The sequence below is a fragment of the Nelumbo nucifera genome, chromosome 6, assembly GCF_055504915.1.
Source record: "Nelumbo nucifera cultivar China Antique chromosome 6, China Antique-T2T, whole genome shotgun sequence".
NCBI classification, from domain to species: Eukaryota; Viridiplantae; Streptophyta; class Magnoliopsida; order Proteales; family Nelumbonaceae; genus Nelumbo; species Nelumbo nucifera.
This window is the reverse complement of record NC_142654.1, coordinates 26,037,615-26,058,662: the sequence shown is the minus strand read 5'-3', so window position 1 is coordinate 26,058,662 and position 21,048 is coordinate 26,037,615. Positions and strand designations below refer to the sequence as shown.

Genomic DNA, 21,048 nt, shown 5'->3' with positions numbered 1-21,048 from the left:
TGGGTTCATCTCATAGTCACATATTTTTTGGTCACATGGTTTTGAAAATTGGACCGGACTGGACCAGTTGACCCGAAAACCTGTTTTGCTCCACCTTAAAAATGTTCTTGGGCCAAAAATCGTTGACTAGTCTGAATAAGTGAATTTAGCTTATCTAGGTATGCTAGGTTCATCTAAGTTAAAATAGTGACTTTAGTGTTGTAATACCCTTGGTTCCTGTTGGTTGATGTGATTATGTCATGTTTTCACTCCGAGGTTTTTTTACGTTATAGGTACATAGTGCTCACTCAATCCCTTAGAGCACAATGGATACTGAATTTGTACCACACGGACGCTTGCGATCAACCCATAGTCGGTCCTTTGTTGCGATAAACCTGCAACACATCGTAGGCCTGCGATGAACCTATGACACATCGAGGTCTGCAATAAACCCATTCCCAGTGCAAGTGCAAAGCGAATATAAGTTAAACCGGCAAAGGGGTCCATGCATATCCGACCCCATGATAAACCCTGGACCGTTACGAGGCCACGACTTATTGAAACCGGAACCAAATATTTGCTGCACAAGAGACTTTTAATCACTCGCGTGACCAAGGGCCACGTAGTTTCACTAAAGGACAACTCGTTAGGTAATGGCATCACTGGTGCCACGTCAGTTAAATGAGATGCGAAAGGCGATAGCACACATGGGTTATAAGGATCTCTGAGAGAAAGGAAAGTTAATCTTTGAGAGGTCCCATAAGGACACATGGCGAAACCCTAATAATGCTCCTTAATAGCCGACAACGAATCCAATATTCTCTTTCCTAGTGAAGAATAAATGCTTTTGGCTCCTTCCTTTTCGAACCTTGGGATCCTTCCCTTTAAATAGAGATCTCTCCTCGCTCAACTATCTCCTCGCCCCTTTACCCTAAACCCCTTGGTTGGTTCCCTATCCCCGGCCCCCCCACTGTCTTTCAAAGAAACCACTTACCTGCCTAACCACTCCCCACTTATGTTAGAATCTATGGTTTAATCTTTGATTACAGAGAATGGCCACCCGCAGAATCAACCTCACACCCATCGCCAAAGAATATAGCAACATCCCAAAGAATACTAACCCGGGAGTAGAGGAGCAGCTCGAGACAGAAGCACCCCATCAAACCGATATTGAGATACTCTCGAATAAAGTATACGAATTCAAGGCCCGCCTTGAGGCTCAATTCAAAAAGCTAGAACGAGTGCAGGTGGAAACAAGGAACGCACTCCAAATCCTCCTCCAGCGGATAGCCCCAGTCGAACGATCCCCTCTCACTCCGGCTCCAGTTCCCATTGACATCACCGCTAGCCATCATGCCTCTAACCTAACCCCCACTATACTGGAGCAACCCATCGGTGCCAACCCCACATAGATAGGGCACCATTCTTCTATCCAGCCCCAGACCTTTCCCCAAGCCAACCTAGCTATAGAGGCTCCACTTAGCCATGACGAGTTGAAAGAATACATGCAAGGGCTGGTGGTGAAGAGTCGCAACCGAGCCCAGGACTCAATCATTTTTCAAAAGCCGTATTCTGGCATAATCTTGTATAAGCCCTATCCTACCAGATATACACCTCCTCAATAGTGGCCCCAATACGACAGACAGAGGGGAAGCCCATAGGAGCATATTAGCAAATTTAAAGATGTCCTGGGGTCTTTCGCCCTCGATGGTGACCTGAAAGTGCATGAGTTCTCAAAATCTCTAACAGGGCAGGCAAATACGTGGTTCGTCAACCTCACCGCCAGAAGCATAGACTCATAGGCTGAACTAGCCAAAAGATTCCTGTCCAAATGGTTCATGTTGGAAAGGAAACTAACGATGGTGGACCTAAGGAACACAGAGCAACAATCGGGAGAAGACCTCTTGGCTTATGTCATGAGGTTTCAGAAGCTGACCCACGCAGTCTTTGATGAACACGCCATAGAGAAAGGTTTCATTGAACAATGTATCCAAGGGATGCAAGCCGCCTATAGAATAGGCATCGAGAACATCTAAATAGAAACATTCAGTGAGTTGTGGCGGTGCACGGAGAGGACGGCGCGCACGGTCAAAAGTGTCGCAGTCCAGTCCTAACCCGTATCAGGGCAATTCGGAAGAAATGAGGCCTACGTAGTTGATCGCAGGCCCAACAATAACACAGGACCCAGGCTAGGGCCTTATCATCGAAACAACGACCAAGGTAAAAGAAGCGACCTACTAGTCCCTCCTTCCTTTCCCTATGCCAGAGAAGAGATTCTAATTATAATGAATAAACTGGTGGAGGACAGGGTAATTAGCCTACTGCCGCCACCTGCTGGGGTGGATCCGGAAAAAGACAGATGTAGAGGGCGATGATGCAATTATCACCAATCCCCGCACCACGATTTGTTGGACTACTTTTCGTTGAGGAGGTTGTTTATGTAGAAAGTAAAACTAGACGTATTTGTGAAGAAAAACCCCACACAGGTAGAAACGGATCCCCTCCCAGCCCACACCCAGGGAGGAAGCATCAACGTGGTGGGAGCCCCGAGCCAATAGCGGACATGTTGATAGAAAAATTGGAACAAAGCCCGGAGCTCCAACTCTTTTTCAACAAGCAGGGAGCAAGTTCATCAACAATGAAGTTGGCCATCAGAGCTTTGGCCGAAGTATTCAAGACACCCCGAGAACCCTATCGACCAAAGTGCACCAGCATAGAATTCACACCAGAAGACATGTTGGCGGCAGACCCCCACCACAATTGACCCTTGTACATCATAGCGAGGGTGGGGGGCTTCGAGATGAGAAGATCCATGGTCGACCCTGGTAGCTCTATCAACCTCATTTCTATCCATACCCTGAAATTAATGGATGTACAACGCGGGAGATAGTGAAAGGCCTAACCATGGAGGTGACTGATTTCAATGGGAACACATCCATAACAGAGGAATCCATCAAGCTACAGGTATCAATCGAACCATTCTCCATCGTGCAAGAATTCCAAGTCATTTTCGGGAAAACCGCATACCACACCCTATTGGGGCGACAACTCATACATAGTCTGGCCCTCGTACAGTCAATATACCATTAGTGCATCAAGGCCAAACATAGGGGACACGTGATTAGGATTCTGGCGACCAGGGTCCCCTTCGACAAGTCTGCAACTCACCTACAAGATGCAATTTACTACATCGAGCTGGCCGATGAAGGTGAGACAAGAGTAGCTAAAGTAGAAGGAGTGCAATTGTCGAGCCTTACAAATGACCAGTCAACTGCGCTACAGAAGAAGAAAAGAATGAGGTGTGTATGGGTGACAAGTGATGACGAGAAGAGCTACTACACCATCGTCACGGATTATGGGCACGATGAACCAACGACAACCAAAAAGGCCATCCTAGAGGTATGACTCCGTACTTAGCCATATGATATATCTTTTGATAAATGAGTTGTGAGTCAAATATAATTACTGTTTGTTATCACCAAAAGGCTATTCACCATGTGTATTCGAAAACAATGCTCATGTTGTGCATGCTCGTGATTTTTCTATCAATTTTATTAACTATATATTACCAAAATTTAAATTTTTGGTTAAGATTTAAATAGTAAAACCGGTTTTAAGTTTGATCGGTTCAGTTTTTATACTATGTGATTGTATAAGCTATCACTTACGTTAAGGGGGACGATTTTGGGTCTACAAATTTGTCCCGGTTAGGGATCGGTTCACGAGTGTTTTTACCTAGGTCAGACCCGAACCCCTTCCCGTTGACAACCCTGTCTCCAATGGTAGCCAACTTCCATTCGACCCACCACATAAAGTATGTTGAGATGAGAAACAGTCAGCCATTGATCCAATGGAAGAAAAAGAAAATGAAGGTTCATTGAACATTGGTATGTCTTATACTCACATCGTTATCGAAGCTAGAAGGAATGGTGAGTCACATGAGTCGACAATTGAATTAGAAACCCACAAAACCACAAGACAACACCAAATGTAGCGGGGAAGTGAGATGCTTAAAGCGAAAAGCACATTGGCTTTTTTATAGTAATGCCTTAAGAGGTTGCATAACACTCCCACAATTCCAGCATTCTTGGTGCCCTTAACACATTAGGACCGAGGAAGTTATGGCCGCCACGACAACCAAAAAATATTGTCTCCGAAAATGATAAAACCTATGATTGTAGGCATACTATAGCATGGACATACCTGTTCCACTTCCGAGTCCGCTATCACGTCTGAGTCCCATTTGCGTGCCTACGACAATTTCCTATCAATAATATCCAATCAGAAATGGGTGGGGAAGGAAAACTCTAAGAAGTGAATACAAAGGAAAAAGGTTATGGTGGCTCAGTTTGGGTTCCAACGTTTGTGAGGCCATGTCTTATGGCTCACAGCAGCTTCGGATCGAACACTCGAATCATCTCCGCTCAATGCAATATAGCAGAAGTGCCAATATCTGAAGAAGTACAGATGCGTTTAGAAGAGTAAGCAAAATTACAAGGGCTACAATGACAATAAAACAAATGGCAGCCTTGAAAAAAGTGTTAGCACATAAAAGCAACGGTGGCTTACTCGATCACACTTGTTGCTAAAACCACAGTATGCGGTGTGAGCTGCTAAGAATGTGCCTCCAATGACAAAGTTGAAATTGGTTTAGAGAGATTTATTCATCGGTGCGTGTCCAAAATCAACACCACACGACAGAATCATATGCAACCAAAGCAATAGATTGAACATTGAGTATGGGTAGGAAGGGTCTTACCTAGAGCAGCAGATCCCAAAGGAGAAGAGAACGAGATACCAACCTTTTTGCAGCCTTAACCCTCCCAACCATTGTATTCTTCAAAGGGCTGTCAACAATTTGGGTCTACTTGACGGGCCCCAGTAAACTAAGCCATTTACAAAGGTTCTGGTTCCATGTTTATAATAGAATTGGTAATTGTTTCGGTTCTGATTCCAACACCCCAAAACCGGTTTATACCCAAAGTCGTTTATTATGTCAATTCTCTACAACATTTCCTACAATTTCTTATAATATTTATCATACCATAAGTTTAAAGTGTCAAAGCTGATAAATACATACATAATGGTGTTCAACATTTTATCACATAAATAATTTAGAATTTTTCTACCAATTTTATTATCTCTATATTACCAAAATTTAAATTTTTGGTTAACATTTAAATAGTAAAACCGGTCTTAATTTTGATCAGTTTGGTTATTATCCTATGTGATTGTATAAGCTATATTTTGCGTTAAGAGTGACGGTTTTGGGTATACAAATTTGTCCCGGTTAAGGATCGGTTCGGGAGTGCTTTTACCTGAGTTAGACACGAACCCCACCGGTTTACAACCATGTCTCCAATGGTAGTCAACTTCCATTTACCCACCACATAAAGCGTGCTGAGATGAGAAACAGACAGTCACTGATCCAATGGAACAAAAAGAAAATGAAAGTTCATTGAACATTGGCATGTCATATAATCACATCGTTATCGAAGCTGGAAGGAATGGTAAGTCACATGAGTCGACAAGGCGTTCCCCAAAGTAGGAGGACCTCGAACAATCCAAAATTGCACATACACCACAAGAGAATTAGAAACCCACAGAACCACAAGACAACACCAAATGTAGCGGGGAAGTGAGATGCTTACAGCAAAGAGCACATTGGCTTTTTTATAGTAATGACTTAAGAGGTTGCGCAGCACTCCCGCAATTCCAGCATTCTCAGTGTCTGAACACATTAGGACAGAGGAAATTATGATCGCCACTACAATACAAAAATATTGTCTCCTAAAATGAAAAAAGAATTGAATGCATGCATACTACAGCATTGACATACTTGTGCCACTTCTAAGTCCGTTATCACGTCCATGTCGCATTTGCGTGCTCACGACAATCACCTGTCAATAATATCCAATCAGAAATAGATGGGGAAGGAAAAGTCCAAGAAGTGAAGACAAAGGAAAGAGGTTATGGTGGCTCGCAATAGCTCCGGGTCGAACACCTGAATCATCTTTGCTCAATGCAATATAGAAAAAGTGCCAATACCTGAAGATGTACAGATGTGTTTAGAAGAGTAAGAAAAGTTACAAGGCCTGCAATGGCAATAAATAAATGGTAGCCTTGAAAAAAGTGTTAGCATATAAAAGCAATGACGGCTTACACGATCACAGTCGTTGCTAAAACCATAGTATGCGGTGTGAGCTGCTAAGAATGTGCCTGCAATCACAAGGTTGAAATTGGTTTAGAGATATTTATTCATCTTTGCGTGTCCAAAATCAACACCGCACGGCAGAATCATATGCAACCAAAGCAAAAGATTGAACATTGAGTATGGGTAGGAAGGGTCTTACCTAGAGCAGCAGACCCCAAAGGAGAAGAGAAAGAGATACCAACCTTGCTGCAGCCTTAGCCCTCCCATCCATTGTACTCTTCAAAAGGCTGTCAACGATTTGGGTCTATTTGACGGGCCTGAGTAGACCAAGCCAATTACAAAGGTTCTGGTTCCATGTTTACACCAGAATTGGTAATTGGTTCGGTTCTGATTCCCACACCCCAAAACCAGTTCATACCCAAAACCGTTTATTATGTTAGTTCTCTATAGCATTTCCTACATCTTTTTATAATATTTATCATACCATAAGTTTAAAGTATCAAAGTTGATAAGTATATACATAATGGTGTTCATCATTCTATCATATAAATAATTTAGAATTTTTCTACCAATTTTATTATCTCTATATTACTAAAATTTAAATTTTTGGTAAACATTTAAATAGTAAACCGGTTTTAAGTTTGATCACTTCGGTTTTTATCCTATGTGATTGTGTAAACTATCTTTTACGTTAAGAGTGACAGTTTTGTGTATACAAATTTGTCCCAGTTAAGGATCAGTTCGGGAATGCTTTTAACTGGGTCAAACACGAACCCCACCCGTTTACAACCATGTCTCCAATGGTAGCCAATTTCCATTCACCCACCACATAAAGCGTGACGAGATGAGAAATAGTCAGTCACTGATCCAATGGAATAAAAAGAAAATGAAAGTTCATTGAACTTTGGCGTGTCATATAATCACATCGTTATTGAAGTTGGAAGGAATGGAAAGTCACATGAATCGACAAGTCCTTTCCCAAAGTAAGAGGACCTCAAACAATCCTAAACTACACATACACCACAAGAGAATTAGAAACCCACAGAACCACAAGACAACACCAAATGTAGTGGGGAAGTAAGATGCTTACAACGAAGAGCGCATTGGCTTTTTTATAGTAATGACTTAAAAGGTTACGCAACACTTCCGCAATTCCAACATTCTCAGTGTCTGAACACATTAGGACAGAGGAAATTATGGTCTTCATTGCAATACGGAAATATTGTCTCCCAAAATGAAAAAAGCTTTGAATGCAGGCACACTATAGCATGGACATACCTGTGCCACTTCTGAGTCCGTTATCACGTCCGAGTCACGTTTGCGTGCCCACGACAATCACCTATCAATAATATCCAATCAGAAATAGGTGGGGAAGGAAAAGTCCAAGAAGTGAATACAAAGGAAAGAGGTTATGGTGGCTCGCAATAGCTCCGAATCGAACGCCCGAATCATCTCCGCTCAATGCAATATAGCAGAAGTGCCAATACCTGAGGATGTACAAATGTGCTTAGAAGAGTAAGCAAAATTACAACGGTTGCAATGGCAATAAAGAAATGGAAGCCTTGAAATAAGTGTTAGCATATAAAAGCAACAAAGACTTACACGATCGTAGTCGTTGCTAAAACCACAGTACGCGGTGCGAGTTGCTAAGAATGCGCCTCCAATCACAATGTTGAAATTGGTTTAGAGATATTTCTTCATCTGCGCGTATCCAAAATCAACACCGCACGACAGAATCATAGGCAACCATAACAAAAGATTGAACATTGAGTATGGGTTAGAAGGGTCATTACCTATAGCAGCAAATCCCAAAGGAGAAGAGAAAGAGATACCAACCTTGTTGCGGCCTTAGCCCTGCCATCCATTGTATTCTTCAAAGGGTTGTCAAAGATTTGGGTCTGCTTGACGGGCCTGAGTAGATCAAGCCAATTACAAAGGTTCTAGTTCCATGTTTATACCAGAATTGGTAATTGGTTCGGTTCTGATTCCCACACCCCAAAACTGGTTCATACCCAAAACCATTTATTATGTTAGTTCTCTATAGCATTTCCTACATTTTCTTATAATATTTATCATACCATAAGTTTAAAGTGTCAAAGATGATAAATACATGCATAATGGTGTTCAACATTCTCTCATAAATAATTTAGAATTTTTCTATCAATTTTATTAACTCTATATTTTCAAAATTTAAATTTTAGGTTAACATTTAAATAGCAAAACCAGTTTTAAGTTTAATCGGTTTGGTTTTTATCCTATGTGATTGTATAAGCTATATTTTACGTTAAGAGGCACGGTTTTGGGTCTACAAATTTGTCCCGGTTAAGGATCGGTTCGGGAGTGCTTTTACCTGGGTCAGACACAAGACTCACCTGTTGACAGCCCTGTCTCCAATGGTAGTCAAATTCCATTCAGCCACCACATAAAGCGTGATGAGATGAGAAACAGTCAGTCATTGATCCAATGGAACAAAAAGAAAATGAAAGTTCATTGAACATTAGCGTGTCGTATACTCACATCTTTATCGAAGCTAGAAAGAATGGTAAGCCACATGAGTTGACAAGTCCTTTCGCAAAGTAGCAGGACCTCAAACAATCCTAAACTGCACATACAACACAAAAGAATTAGAAACCCACACAACCACAAGACAACACCATATGTAGCGGGGAAGTGAGATTCTTATAGCGAAGGGCGCATTGGCTTTTTTATAGTAATGCCTTAAGAGGTTGTGCAACACTCCCCGCAATTCCACCATTCTTGGTCACTGAACATATCAGGACTGAGGAAGTTATGGCCACCACCGCAACCCGAAAATATTGTCTCCAAAACTGACAAAAGCTTTGATTGTAGGCACACTACGTGGATATACTTGTGCCACTTCCCAGTCCATTATCACGTATGAGTCCTATTTGTGTGCCCATGACAATAATCTGTCAATAATATCCAATCAGAAATGGGTGGGGAAAAAAGTCCAAGAAGTGAAAACAAAGGAAAGAGGTTATGGTGGCTCATTCAGGGCTCCAACGTATGTGAGGCCATGGCTCGCAACAACTCCAGATTGAATGCCCAAATCATCTCCGATCAATGCAATATAGCAGAAGTGTAAAAAACTGAAGATGTACATATGAGTTTAGAAGAGTAAGCAAAATTACAAGGCATGCAATGACAATAAATAAATGACAGCCTTAAAAAATGTGTTAGCATATAAAAGCAATGGCGGCTTACACAATCGCAGTCCTTGCTAAAACCACAGTACGCAGTGCAAGCTTCTAAGAATGCGCCTACAATGACAAGGTTGAAATTGGTTTAGAGATATTTATTCATCGATGCGTGTCCAAAATCAAAACCGCACTACATAATCATATGCAACCATAGAAAAATATTGAAAATTGAGTATGGGTGGGAAGTGTCTTACCTAGAGCAGCAGATCCCAAAAGAGAAGAGAAAGAGATACCAACCTTGCTACAGCCTTAGCCCTCCCATCCATTGTATTTTTCAAAGGGCTGTCAACGATTTGGGTCTGCTTGACAGGCCCGAGTAGACCAATCCAATTACAAAGGTTCCGGTTCCATGTTTATACCAGAATTGGTAATTGGTTCGGTTCTGATTCCCATACCCCAAAACCGGTTCATACCCAAAACCGTTTATTATGTTAGTTCTCTATTGCATTTCCTACATTTTCTCATAATATTTATCATACCATAATTTTAAAGTGTCAAAGGTGAAAAATACATAGATAATGGTTTTCAGCATTCTATCATATTAACAATATACCATTTTTCTATCAATTTTATTAACTCTATATTACCAAAATTTAAATTTTTGGTTAATGTTTAAATATTAAAGTCGGTTTTAAGTTTAATCGGTTTGGTTTTTATCCTATTTGATAGAATAAGCTAACTTTTATGTTAAGAGTAACGGTTTTGGGTCTACAAATTTGTCACGGTTAAGGATCGGTTTGGGAGTGCTTTTACCTGGGTCAGAAACAAACCCCACCCGTTGATAGCCCTGTCTCCATTGGTAGCCAACTTCCATTTAGCCAGCACATAAAGCGCATTGAGATTGTATAAGTCAACTTTAGGCCTCCCATCCATTGTATTCTTCAAAGGGTTGCCAACGATTTGGGTCTGCTTGACTGGACCGAGTAAACCAAGCCAATGAACCTCGATCAATCCAGACAATACCTTCTAAACGGTCTAAATAATTCAAATGAAAAAATTAACATAACCAATTTAACATACAAGAACTTGGATTAACGCTAATCACGACATTCTAAATTAAACAAACCCACCAATTACAAAGGTTAAGGTTCCATGTTTATACCATAATTGGTAATTGGTTTGATTCTGATTCCCACACCCCAAAATCGGTTCATACTCAAAACCATTTATTATGTTAGTTATCTACAACATTTCCTACATTTTCTTATAATATTTATCATACAATAATTTTAAAGTGTCAAAGCTGATAAATACATACATAATGGTGTTCATCATTCTATCATATAAATAATTTAGAATTTTTCTATCAATTTTATTAACTCTATATTACCAAAATTTAAATTTTTGGTTAAGATTTAAATAGTAAAACCGGTTTTAAGTTTGATCGGTTCGGTTTTTATACTATGTGATTGTATAAGCTATCTTTTACCTAGGTCAGACCCGAACCCCATCCCGTTGATAGCCTTGTCTCCAATGGTAGCCAACTTCTAGTCGAGCCACCACATAAAGCGTGATGAGATGAGAAACAGTCATTCATTGATCCAATGGAACAAAAAGAAAATGAAAGTTCATTGAACATTGGTATGTCTTATACTCACATCATTACCGAAGCGGAAGGAATGGTATGTCACATGAGTTGACAAGTCCTTCCCCAAAGTAAAAGGACCTCGAACAGTCCTAAACTGCACATACAACACAAGCGAATTAGAAAGCCACAAGCCACAAGACAACACCAAATGTAGTAGGGAAGTGAGATGCTTACAGCGAAGAGCGCATTGGCTTTTCTATAGTAATGCCTTAAGAGGTTGCGCAGCACTCCCGCAATTCCAGCATTCTTGGTGCCTGAACACATCAGGACTGAGGAAATTATGGTTGCCACCGCAACCCGAAAATATTGTCTCCAAAACTGATAAAAGCTTTGATTGTAGGCACACTACAGCATGGATATACCTGTGCCACTTCCAAGTCCCTCCGTCATCACGTCCGAGTCCCGTTTGCATGCCCACAACAATCACCTGTCAATAATATCCAATCAGAAAAGGGTGGGGAAGGAAAACTCAAAGAAGTGAATACAAAGGAAAGGGGTTATGGTGGCTCATTCTTGGCTCCAGTGTATGTGAGGTCATGTCTTATGGCTTACAACAACTCTAGATCGAATGCCCGAATCATCTCCACTCAATTCAATATAGAAGAAGTGCCAATACCTAAAGATGTACATATGTGTTTAGAAGAGTAAGCAAAATTACATGGGCTGCAACGACAATAAAGAAATTGCAGCCTTGAAAAAAGTGTTAGCACTTAAAAGCAACCAATGGCTTACACGATCGCAGGCGTTGCTAAAACCACAGTACGCAGTGCGAGCTGCTAAGAATGCACATGCAATGACAAGGTTGAAATTGGTTTAGAGATATTTATTCATCGATGCGTGTCCAAAATCAACACCGCACGACAGAATCATATGCAACCAAAGCAAAAGATTGAACATTGTGTATGGGTAGGAAGGGTCTTACCTAGAGCAACAGATCCCAAAGGAGAAGAGAAAGAGATACCAACCTTGCTGCAGCCTTAGCCCTCCCATCCATTGTATTCTTCAAAGGGCTGTCAACAATTTGGGTCTGCTTGATGGGCCCCAGTAAATAAAGCCATTTACAAAGGTTCTGGTTCCATGTTTATACCAGAATTGGTGATTGGTTTGGTTTTGATTCGATCACCCCAAAACCGATTTATACCCAAAACCATTTATTGTGTCAGTTCTCTATAGCATTTCCTACATTTTCTTATAATATTTATTAAACCTTAAGCTTAAAGTGTAAAAGTTGATAAATACATAGAAAATGGTGTTCAACATTATATCATATAAATAATTTAGAATTTTACTACCAATTTTATTATCTCTATATTACAAAAATTTAAATTTTTGGTTAACATTTAAATAGTAAAACCGATTTTAAGTTTGACCGGTTCGGTTTTTATCCTATGTGATTGTATAATCTATCTGTTACGTTAAGAGTGACGGTTTTGGGTCTACAAATTTGTCCCGGTTAAGGATCAGTTTGGGAGTGCTTTTACTTGGGTCAGACACGAATCCCACCCATTTATAGCTCAGTCTCCAATGGTAGCCAACTTCTATTCACCCACCACATAAAGCATGATGAGATGAGAAACAGTCAGTCACTGATACAATGGAACAAAAAGAAAATGAAAGTTCATTGAACATTGGTGTGTCATATAATCACACCGTTATCGAAGCTAGAAGGAATGGTAAGTTACATGAATCAACAAGTCCTTCCCCAAAGTAGGAGGACCTCGAACAATCCTAAACTGCACATACAACACAAGAGAACATCAAATGTAGCAGGGAAGTGAGATGCTTACAGTGAAGAGCGCATTGGCTTTTTATAGTAATGCCTTAAGAGGATGCACAGCACTCCCGCAACTCCAGCATTCTTGGTGTCTGAACCCATCAAGATTGGGGTAATTTTGGCCGCCTCTGCAACCCAAAAATATTGTCTCCAAAATTGATAAAAGCTTTGATTGTAGGCACACCACAACATGGATATACCTGTGCCATTTCCGAGTCCTGTTTGCGTGCCCACGACAATCACTTGTCAATAATATCCAATCAGAAATGGGTGGGGAAGAAAAAGTCCATGAAGTGAATACTAACGAAAGAGGTTATGGTAGCTCATTCTGGGCTCCAGCATATGTGAGGCCATGGCTTGCAACAGCTCTGAATCGAATGCCCGAATCATCTCCGCTCAATGCTATATAGCAGAAGTGTCAATACCTAAAGATGTACAAATGAGTTTAGAAGAGAAAGCAAAATTACAAGACCTGCAATGACAATAAAGAAATGGCAGCCTTGAAAAATGTGTTAGAATATAAAAGCAACGACGACTTACACAATCGTAGTCGTTTCTAAAACCACAGTACACGGTGCGAGCTGCTAAGAATGCACCTGCAATGACAAGGTTGAAATTGGTTTAGAGATATTTATTCATTGGTGCGTGTCCAAAATCAAAACCACACGACAGAATCATATGCAACCATAGCAAAAGATTGAACTTTGAGTATGGGTAGGAAGGGTATTACCTAGGGCAGCAGATCCCGAAGGAGAAGAGAAAGAGATACCAACCTTGTTGCAGCCTTAGCCCTCCCATCCATTGTATTCTTTAAAGGGTTGTCAACGATTTGGGTTTTCTTGACGGGCCCGAGTAGACCAAGCCAATTACAAAGGTTCTGCTTCCATGTTTATACCAGAAGTGGTAATTGGTTAGGTTCTGATTCCCACACCCCAAAACCGGTTCATACCCAAAACCGTTTATTATGTTAGTTCTTTATAGCATTTCCTACATTTACTTATAATATTTATCATACCATAAGTTTAAAGTGTCAAAGCTGATAAATACATACATAATGGTGTTCAACATTTTATCATATAAATAATTATGAATTTTTCTACCAATTTTATTAACTCTATATTACCAAAATTTTAAATTTTGGTTAACATTTAAATAGTAAAACTGGTTTAAGTTTGATCGGATCGGTTTTTATCCTATGTGATTGTATAAGCTATCTTTTACGTTAAGGGAGAGGTTTTGGGTCTACAAATTTGTGCTAGCCCAGCTGGTTGAATCATCGACTTTTTGACCTAGACAATGGTTTTTTGTCATTTTATTTTAATTATTTTTTTTAATCAGAATGGGTCATCCATTCAAATCTGATGGTTAGACCATTTGACCTAGAAACTGATGGCCAAAACAATTTTGTGTTTAGTCCAGTTTTTGAAAACTTGATTGGTGACTAGAAGCCTCTTTTTTGGAGTTTTCTTTTCTGCATATTTTTCAATTTTTGTGCAAAGTTTGTGCTTAGCTTTAATTGTTTTTTTCGACTGGAATTTTTAGTCTTCTGGTTGCTATCCTAAGGTATCGTAGCTCAGCTCCATTCCATCGGCCAATAGCAATGATAGGAGTGAGCAAGAGAAAACCGAAAATTCGATTAATCGAACCTGTTGGTTTGATATTTTAAAAAATCGAAGGTACAGGTTTGGTTTCGGTTAACCATAATAGAAAACCAATAGTTAAACGAACCGACCGGTATACATATATTTATATATATTTTATGTATATTATATATATTATATTTTCTATACATTATAAATTAATAAATATGTATTATATATAAATATATATTTATAATATATAATATATTATTTATTATTTAAAATGTAATATTTTATATATATTTCTAATGTTTTATTTTATATATATATATATATGTGTGTGTATAAAATATTGCAAATAATAAAAAACCGACGAACCAAATGGATGGTTAATCGAACTAGTCAACCGGTCGACTTTGGTTAATTTTGGTTCCCGGTTTTTCAAAAAACAATAACCCCAGTTCAGTTTCATAAATAAGTCCATAGTTCGCTTAACTGTGAGCACCTCTAATCAATGAGATTATAAATTTTTAATGAACTACTTTTATTAATAAAGCAATCAAACACAATTTATTTCCATTGTTTCTGTTTCATATAGCAATCCAAGTAATACAATATAGTTTAACTAAGTAGGTCGAACACATTTCTGTTTCTACGCAAACCAGGGCCTACGTGGTGACTTGGGAACTTTTTTTCCACCTTTTTAATTTATTTTAATATTTATGAAAATTAAAAGATAATAAATTTTCCATTGGGCAATAGTATATCTCAAATATTTCAGTCTAAAAAATTTTAATTTTTTCCATTTTATGAACAGCCTTAGATTAATTAATGAAGCAAATGAAAGTGAACATAGATCATTAAATGACTTTTGTTGGAGGGAGATTCAAAATTTCAAGAATCTCTCTCCTCCCTCTCTTGTTTTTTAGTTTTGTTTTTTTCCTCTTCCCACTCTTGAAGTGCATAGGAAAACTCATTGTCCCACATTGCTTGGGAAAGGAGTGGAGGTAGATTATATCTATAGTTTTGCTCTTTCTATGGGTTATCCATGCATGTGAGGGGTGGTTGGGGGTGCTTTTCACGTGCACGATAGGGCGAGGGCAAGGGTATGTATGTGTGCGTGATGCATCGAATCAGTTTTTGGTTTTTACCGGTTTAATCGTTTGACTTTAAAGTTCAAATTCATTTTTTGAACGAATTTCTTTTCCTATTTGTGACTCTATCCTTTCTGTGTCTTTTCAAATAGGTTCATGTCTCTTTACTTTCTGTGTCTAAGAACACTCTATAAAAGGAGTGTTGGTCGACCCAATTTACACACCAACATTTTTTACTTTCTTCTTCTTAATCTTCTTTGCAAATCTGAGCATCATTTCTTTGTGATTTGTGGAGATCTAGTAAGTGAGTGCACGCCTAACATTGGCTTGTGGGTTGTTTTATCTTGGCAATCGATTTGCGATCACCCAGCTGCACCATAGGGGGCAAATGCGATTTTAAGGAGAGTGACCAAGCGGCATGACTCAGCCCTCATTCTCTCAGTTCCACAGTTCTACAACGCCACACTCCTACAAGTTCACGGTTTAGAAAGCGATTACCAATAAATTTCATCTGCCTTCTTTATTATTTTCCAACAACTTTGAAATGGGTTCAGATTGCCAAGTTTGGAGCAACTCAGGCTGATAATAAGCTATCCCCTAGCGTGGGATACCTATATAAGGGGCCTGGGTCATATACATTGTATAATATACTGTGATTTTTCTTGTGTAAATTTTGCTTTTCATATGGGTTTCTCTCTCAAGTGATATTATCAATTGTTGGACTTTGTTGATGGATAGTTTGGTTCCACTGTGGAGGCTTCATATAGTAGTAGTTTCTTACTGCATAAGTTTTATTCACTTCTCGATAAGTTATTTATCCATATTCTTTCATTTTCTAGGTAAATAAAATAATGACCATTTTAGCCATAAAAATTTCATTATCAAAAAGGACATTTTTGTCCCATTCAAGTTTTGATAACTTTCCCCCATATGGAAAAATTATTTACCCACCTAAGAAAAACTTTCATTGGTCCCCTCATAAATCTGAAAAAAGAAAATGAATTTCTTATTGACCAACTTTTTCCCCTCTCAAAATCCAAAAAAAAAAAAAACGAACTCCCCCTTAATTCTGTCTATTCATGGTACATGGTCATGTATTCCGGATTTTCTTTTCTATTGTTTAACCAAGAATTGATGAATGGAATTTTAATTTGCCTTCGGGCTTGCTCCCAAAAAAATATATATTATATCCGGTAATGTCCTTGCCATATCTGGTTAGTGGGCACTTATTAGATATTTCCCATGGATTTGCAGCTTGACTTAACGAATATTAACTTGCTCAAATAGTAAGTAGGGTTGTGGCCTCAGCCTATATATCTAAGCCAAACCATTGCCCTGAACTATTTGTATGTTCTACGATACGTCATAAAAAATTTCTTTTCCTCTCCCTGTTAGAGGCTAGGGCTCTTAATGATTCAGTTCTGGTTTGGGACTGGGTGTTCCCGTCGCAAATCAATTATTAATTGGTTCTTATAATATAGAGTCAGAACTGTTTTAATTATTAATGGGGAGAATCAGGTATATATGACCATACTTAGCATCTATAATTATCTATCCTAATAGCAGCTTAAAACTTTAATTTTTTTTTAATTTGGTAATGTAAACTAAATGAAAATGAGAGTAAAATAGTAAACTATTTATAAGTTGATAAATCAAGCGTTTTTTACCAAAATTAATATTTTATATATTGTTTATGAAATTTACCTTTTGGAGAAGAAATATAATAAAATTTTACAAGAAAACCAATAAACCTTTTTATATTATTGATCATTATATAATCAGGAATTTTAAACCGTCTGGAATAACAAATAATTGATTGGGCAGGTTTAATTTGGTTAGGTTGGGTAAACACAAGCCATAGATAGATAGCCCTAGCTAGGTAGAGGAATAACAAACTAATTAACATTGCTATATATTGTATTGATGAGAAGAATTTGTTAATTATAAGAGAAATTAGAGGTCTTTAAGTAGTGTTGTTGGAGGTGAGATTAATAAAGAAAACCATTATTTCATTGTAGGTAGGAAGAAACTATTACACCCTTAGAACATGCAGTGCTCTGAAAGCTATATATAGCACCATTTACGACATGGGAATGAGAAACATATGTAAGGAACTTCCTCTAGCTGTACTGCTGTTGCTTTATTGGTTAATCTCTCTGCACTCGTTCAAGGTACGTGGTTGTTGTTCATGGCTTCAGCTTTATTGTCCGCTACTGCTCAGGTATTAACCTGCACGGATGATGGAAGAAAGAAATTAAAACAAAATCATCATCAAAAATAAAAAATAAATTGAGTATTAGTTGATGCAGTTAAATGCAATGTGATGAATATTGAAGCCCCAACGTTAACTATCTTGGTGGCCTGAGGTGGGCTATATATGGCATCCCAACAAAAATTACAGAAAGAATTCGTCCTCATCACCCAATTCTAAATTGGGAGTTGGGACACCATTAAACCACAAAACGAGAAACTATATATATATATATATATATAATCGGTTTGGTGGGTTCAGTAGTTCTCTATATATGGGATCATGCATATGCATAGACCGAACCCATTGACAGCAAATCCACTAACTGGGTCTAACGTATTTGACAGGGATCTCCTGAAAGCAAAAGCCATATGAATATAGTACAAGCATGGGCCAGACAAACATTATATTGGAATGAAACATCTCTATCTTCAAGAATTAATTTCAGATAGGAGATATTCCCAAATCCGTGTTCATGCAACTTTTGCTTTCAAAACAAAACAGATGGACTCCTAGCATTGGCAAAGGGTCCCTGATTTGCATCTGTTCTGTTCGATCGATCACCTTAACACCTTAAAAAAGAAAAGGAAACTGTGTGTGTGTCTGTCTGTCTTACCAAGTTTGGCCTTATCCTTGCACTCCTGATCGCACTTGGCGTCACAGGCAGACTTTTCCTCCCCACCCTTGCAATCGTCCCTGCACTTGTAGAGACATTCTACGAACTTAGGATCAGCACCTTCATCTGCTGCCTCGGAGAATTGCACCGCAGCAAAAAGAACCATGCATACCACCAACACTGCCACAATCCTGTTTGCCATCGCTTTCTCTCTTCTTTTACTTTGAATTCTTAGTTACTTAGTAGCACAATAAGCACAATAGACATTAGAGAGGAGACGAGTTATTTGTATGTGCAATTGGTGGTGATGTGGGGTTTGAATGGGTCCAAAATATATAGTTGCTAAATATGTGGTGATGAAGGCATCGGTTTCGCCCAAAAATAATGTCTCAATTCGTGGTTGACCATTTCTTCTTTCACTCGTGATTGGTCATGTAGTTTGGTTCACACACGTGTTTATACTTATACTGATTATTTTGCAAATTAGATGCAAATTTTTGCACTAAAGTTGTTTAACCCCATTTGGTTGACAGGATTAGAGGTCTGGAATCGCTATTCCAATTCTAACTGTTTGGTTGGGCTCAATTAGAATCCCATTCCTATTTATGCTGTAATAGCATTCCCCCATTTGCGTGAATGGTCATTCCCTGCCTCTCCCTTGGGAATGAAATCTCATTCGTGCTGATTCCAATTCCCATTCCCATTTCTATCTGAAGCAAATAGACTATGGGAATAGGTCATTCCGATTCCAATTTCGATTGAATTGTTGCCTATCCTAACCCAAGGGATGGAGGTGAATTAGGTATTATAAGGTTTTCTCCCCTATTAATGTCTTTTCAAAAGCTTAAATATTGAATTGAAATTGTATAAAACAAATATAAGTACATTGTGATAACAATAATTATCAATCAACAGTGTAAAGAATATCCGTAAAGAAACTGAAAGGACACAGATTTATAAAGGTTCAGCCAAACTAGGCCTACGTCCTCTCTCTAGGCACACTACCTAAGAATTCCACTAAACCAACCAGGCCTTCTAGGTGCCAGGAAAGCCTTTACAATAGGTGGGTTTTCTTGGTGCCAATAAGACACTTAACCAGATAAATTTATATATACTATTTTAGAATTATTTGTTAAAACACTCAACAACTATCAATCAAAAACCACAAACTGATCAATCACCACAAGGATGATCATGAGAAGACAAACAAATAAATCACAAGATAATGCCTCTACTAAGTAGATATGAAAGTATATAAAACAAACTATTCAGATGGAAGAGAAGGCACAAATGAATATAGGGTGCAACAATTGAAGAGATTGATGTTTTTTGAAGAGAAACAATAAAACACAACGTGATTTGTTCAATCTTTTCTCCCAAGGATGAAACTCCTTCAGCTTAGAATCTCTTCAAACGAATTTTCTCTCCTGATGTTATTGGTTTCTTTTCACTTTTAAGAATTTGGCTCAATTCACTTCCCTTGATTCTTTTAGCTCAAACTCATGTATATAGCAAGAATCAATCTAAGAGAACTTGCATCTTACTATGGATTTTATGGAAGGAAAGATATAGAAGAGTACTTTTTGAGTGTTCAGGCTCCTCTTCACAAATTCTAATATCTAAAAGTAAGGAGATGGCTAATGGAAATTAGCTCCACTATGGAAGAACCTAAGTTTATAGATGGTAATCATTACGTACGCTCGTCAAGCTCTTAACATTCAGGTTAAGGCTATTAAAAGGAGAAGAGTCAAGTAAGTAGTTTGGAACTTTGTTTCTAATCATAAGTTTAAATTAAATGTGGATGGTGCATGTAGAGGAAACCCGGGTGCTAGTGGGGGTGTTAGAATTGTTAGGAATGCAAATGGTCTGGTCTCCCCCTTTTAGCCTTCTACAATTACAATTCCTATGGTGTAGTTTTTCCATACAATTACAATTCCTATGGCTCTTCGATCATCGTTGGTCAGTTTCTTACACGGTCAAGAGAATCAAATGCTTTCGTGCTTCCCCTCCACCTGGAGTAAAGTTTTAAAGTGGCCTGAATTTTATTTATGTCCTTTCAAATTATATCACGTACGTGTGATATGAAAACAAGGCCAACAGCATTAACAAAAATGGTTTGGAGGGACAACAAATAAGCAGATTTCTCCCTTTCCATGCTTCATTCTAGTTTATGTTGAGATTTTTCTATAAATTTATGTTGAAATTTAATATCACTAGAGATTAAATTTCACGGGTTTGATTGACTAATTACATACCTTGACTCTACACTTTTCATCATCATCATCACCATATCTCAACTATATATATAGGATCAGCTACATGAATCCTGTTTTACTAATCCATTCTATTTAAAACTATATCCACGCTAAATTATTAGTGCATCGTTTCTTACTATTTATACGTACCCATGTCCTTTTTTGTCTCTACCCCTATCTCTTCTAGCCCTTCCACTTGTAACTGGATTTGTTGGTGGTCTTTTATGCACATAAATAACTAAATCATCTTAATCTATTCTTTCATTTTATTATTTATTGGGTCTAATCCTAGGATTTTATACATTGTTTGTGTTTCTTTTTTCTTTTTTTCCTTTTCCACTTTTTCTTTCTCCCCTAATATTGTCCCAGAATGGCCTTCGGGACCAAGTCCTGATGTTCTTGGAGCTGAGCCTAATTCTCATTCGGGTTGCAACTTGAGTCGGGCTTTTGTGAATACTTGAATGGACCCTGCCTGAAGCATTGTAAAATGTTAACTTGGGCCCATGTAAGTTGCATTGCACTGCTTATTTCCTTGC

The 21,048-nt window shown here is 38.5% G+C and overlaps 1 long non-coding RNA gene across 1 annotated transcript; it reads right to left on the bottom strand.

Annotated features, from left to right (window-relative positions):
• Window positions 1-17,378: 17,378 nt before the first annotated feature.
• LOC148790688 (uncharacterized) lies at window positions 17,379-18,778 on the bottom strand. Its single transcript, XR_016077221.1, has 2 exons — window positions 18,258-18,778; window positions 17,379-17,619 (listed from the first exon to the last, which is right to left on the bottom strand). It is a non-coding gene; the product is annotated as an uncharacterized LOC148790688 (long non-coding RNA).
• Between the last annotated feature and the right edge of the window lie 2,270 nt (window positions 18,779-21,048).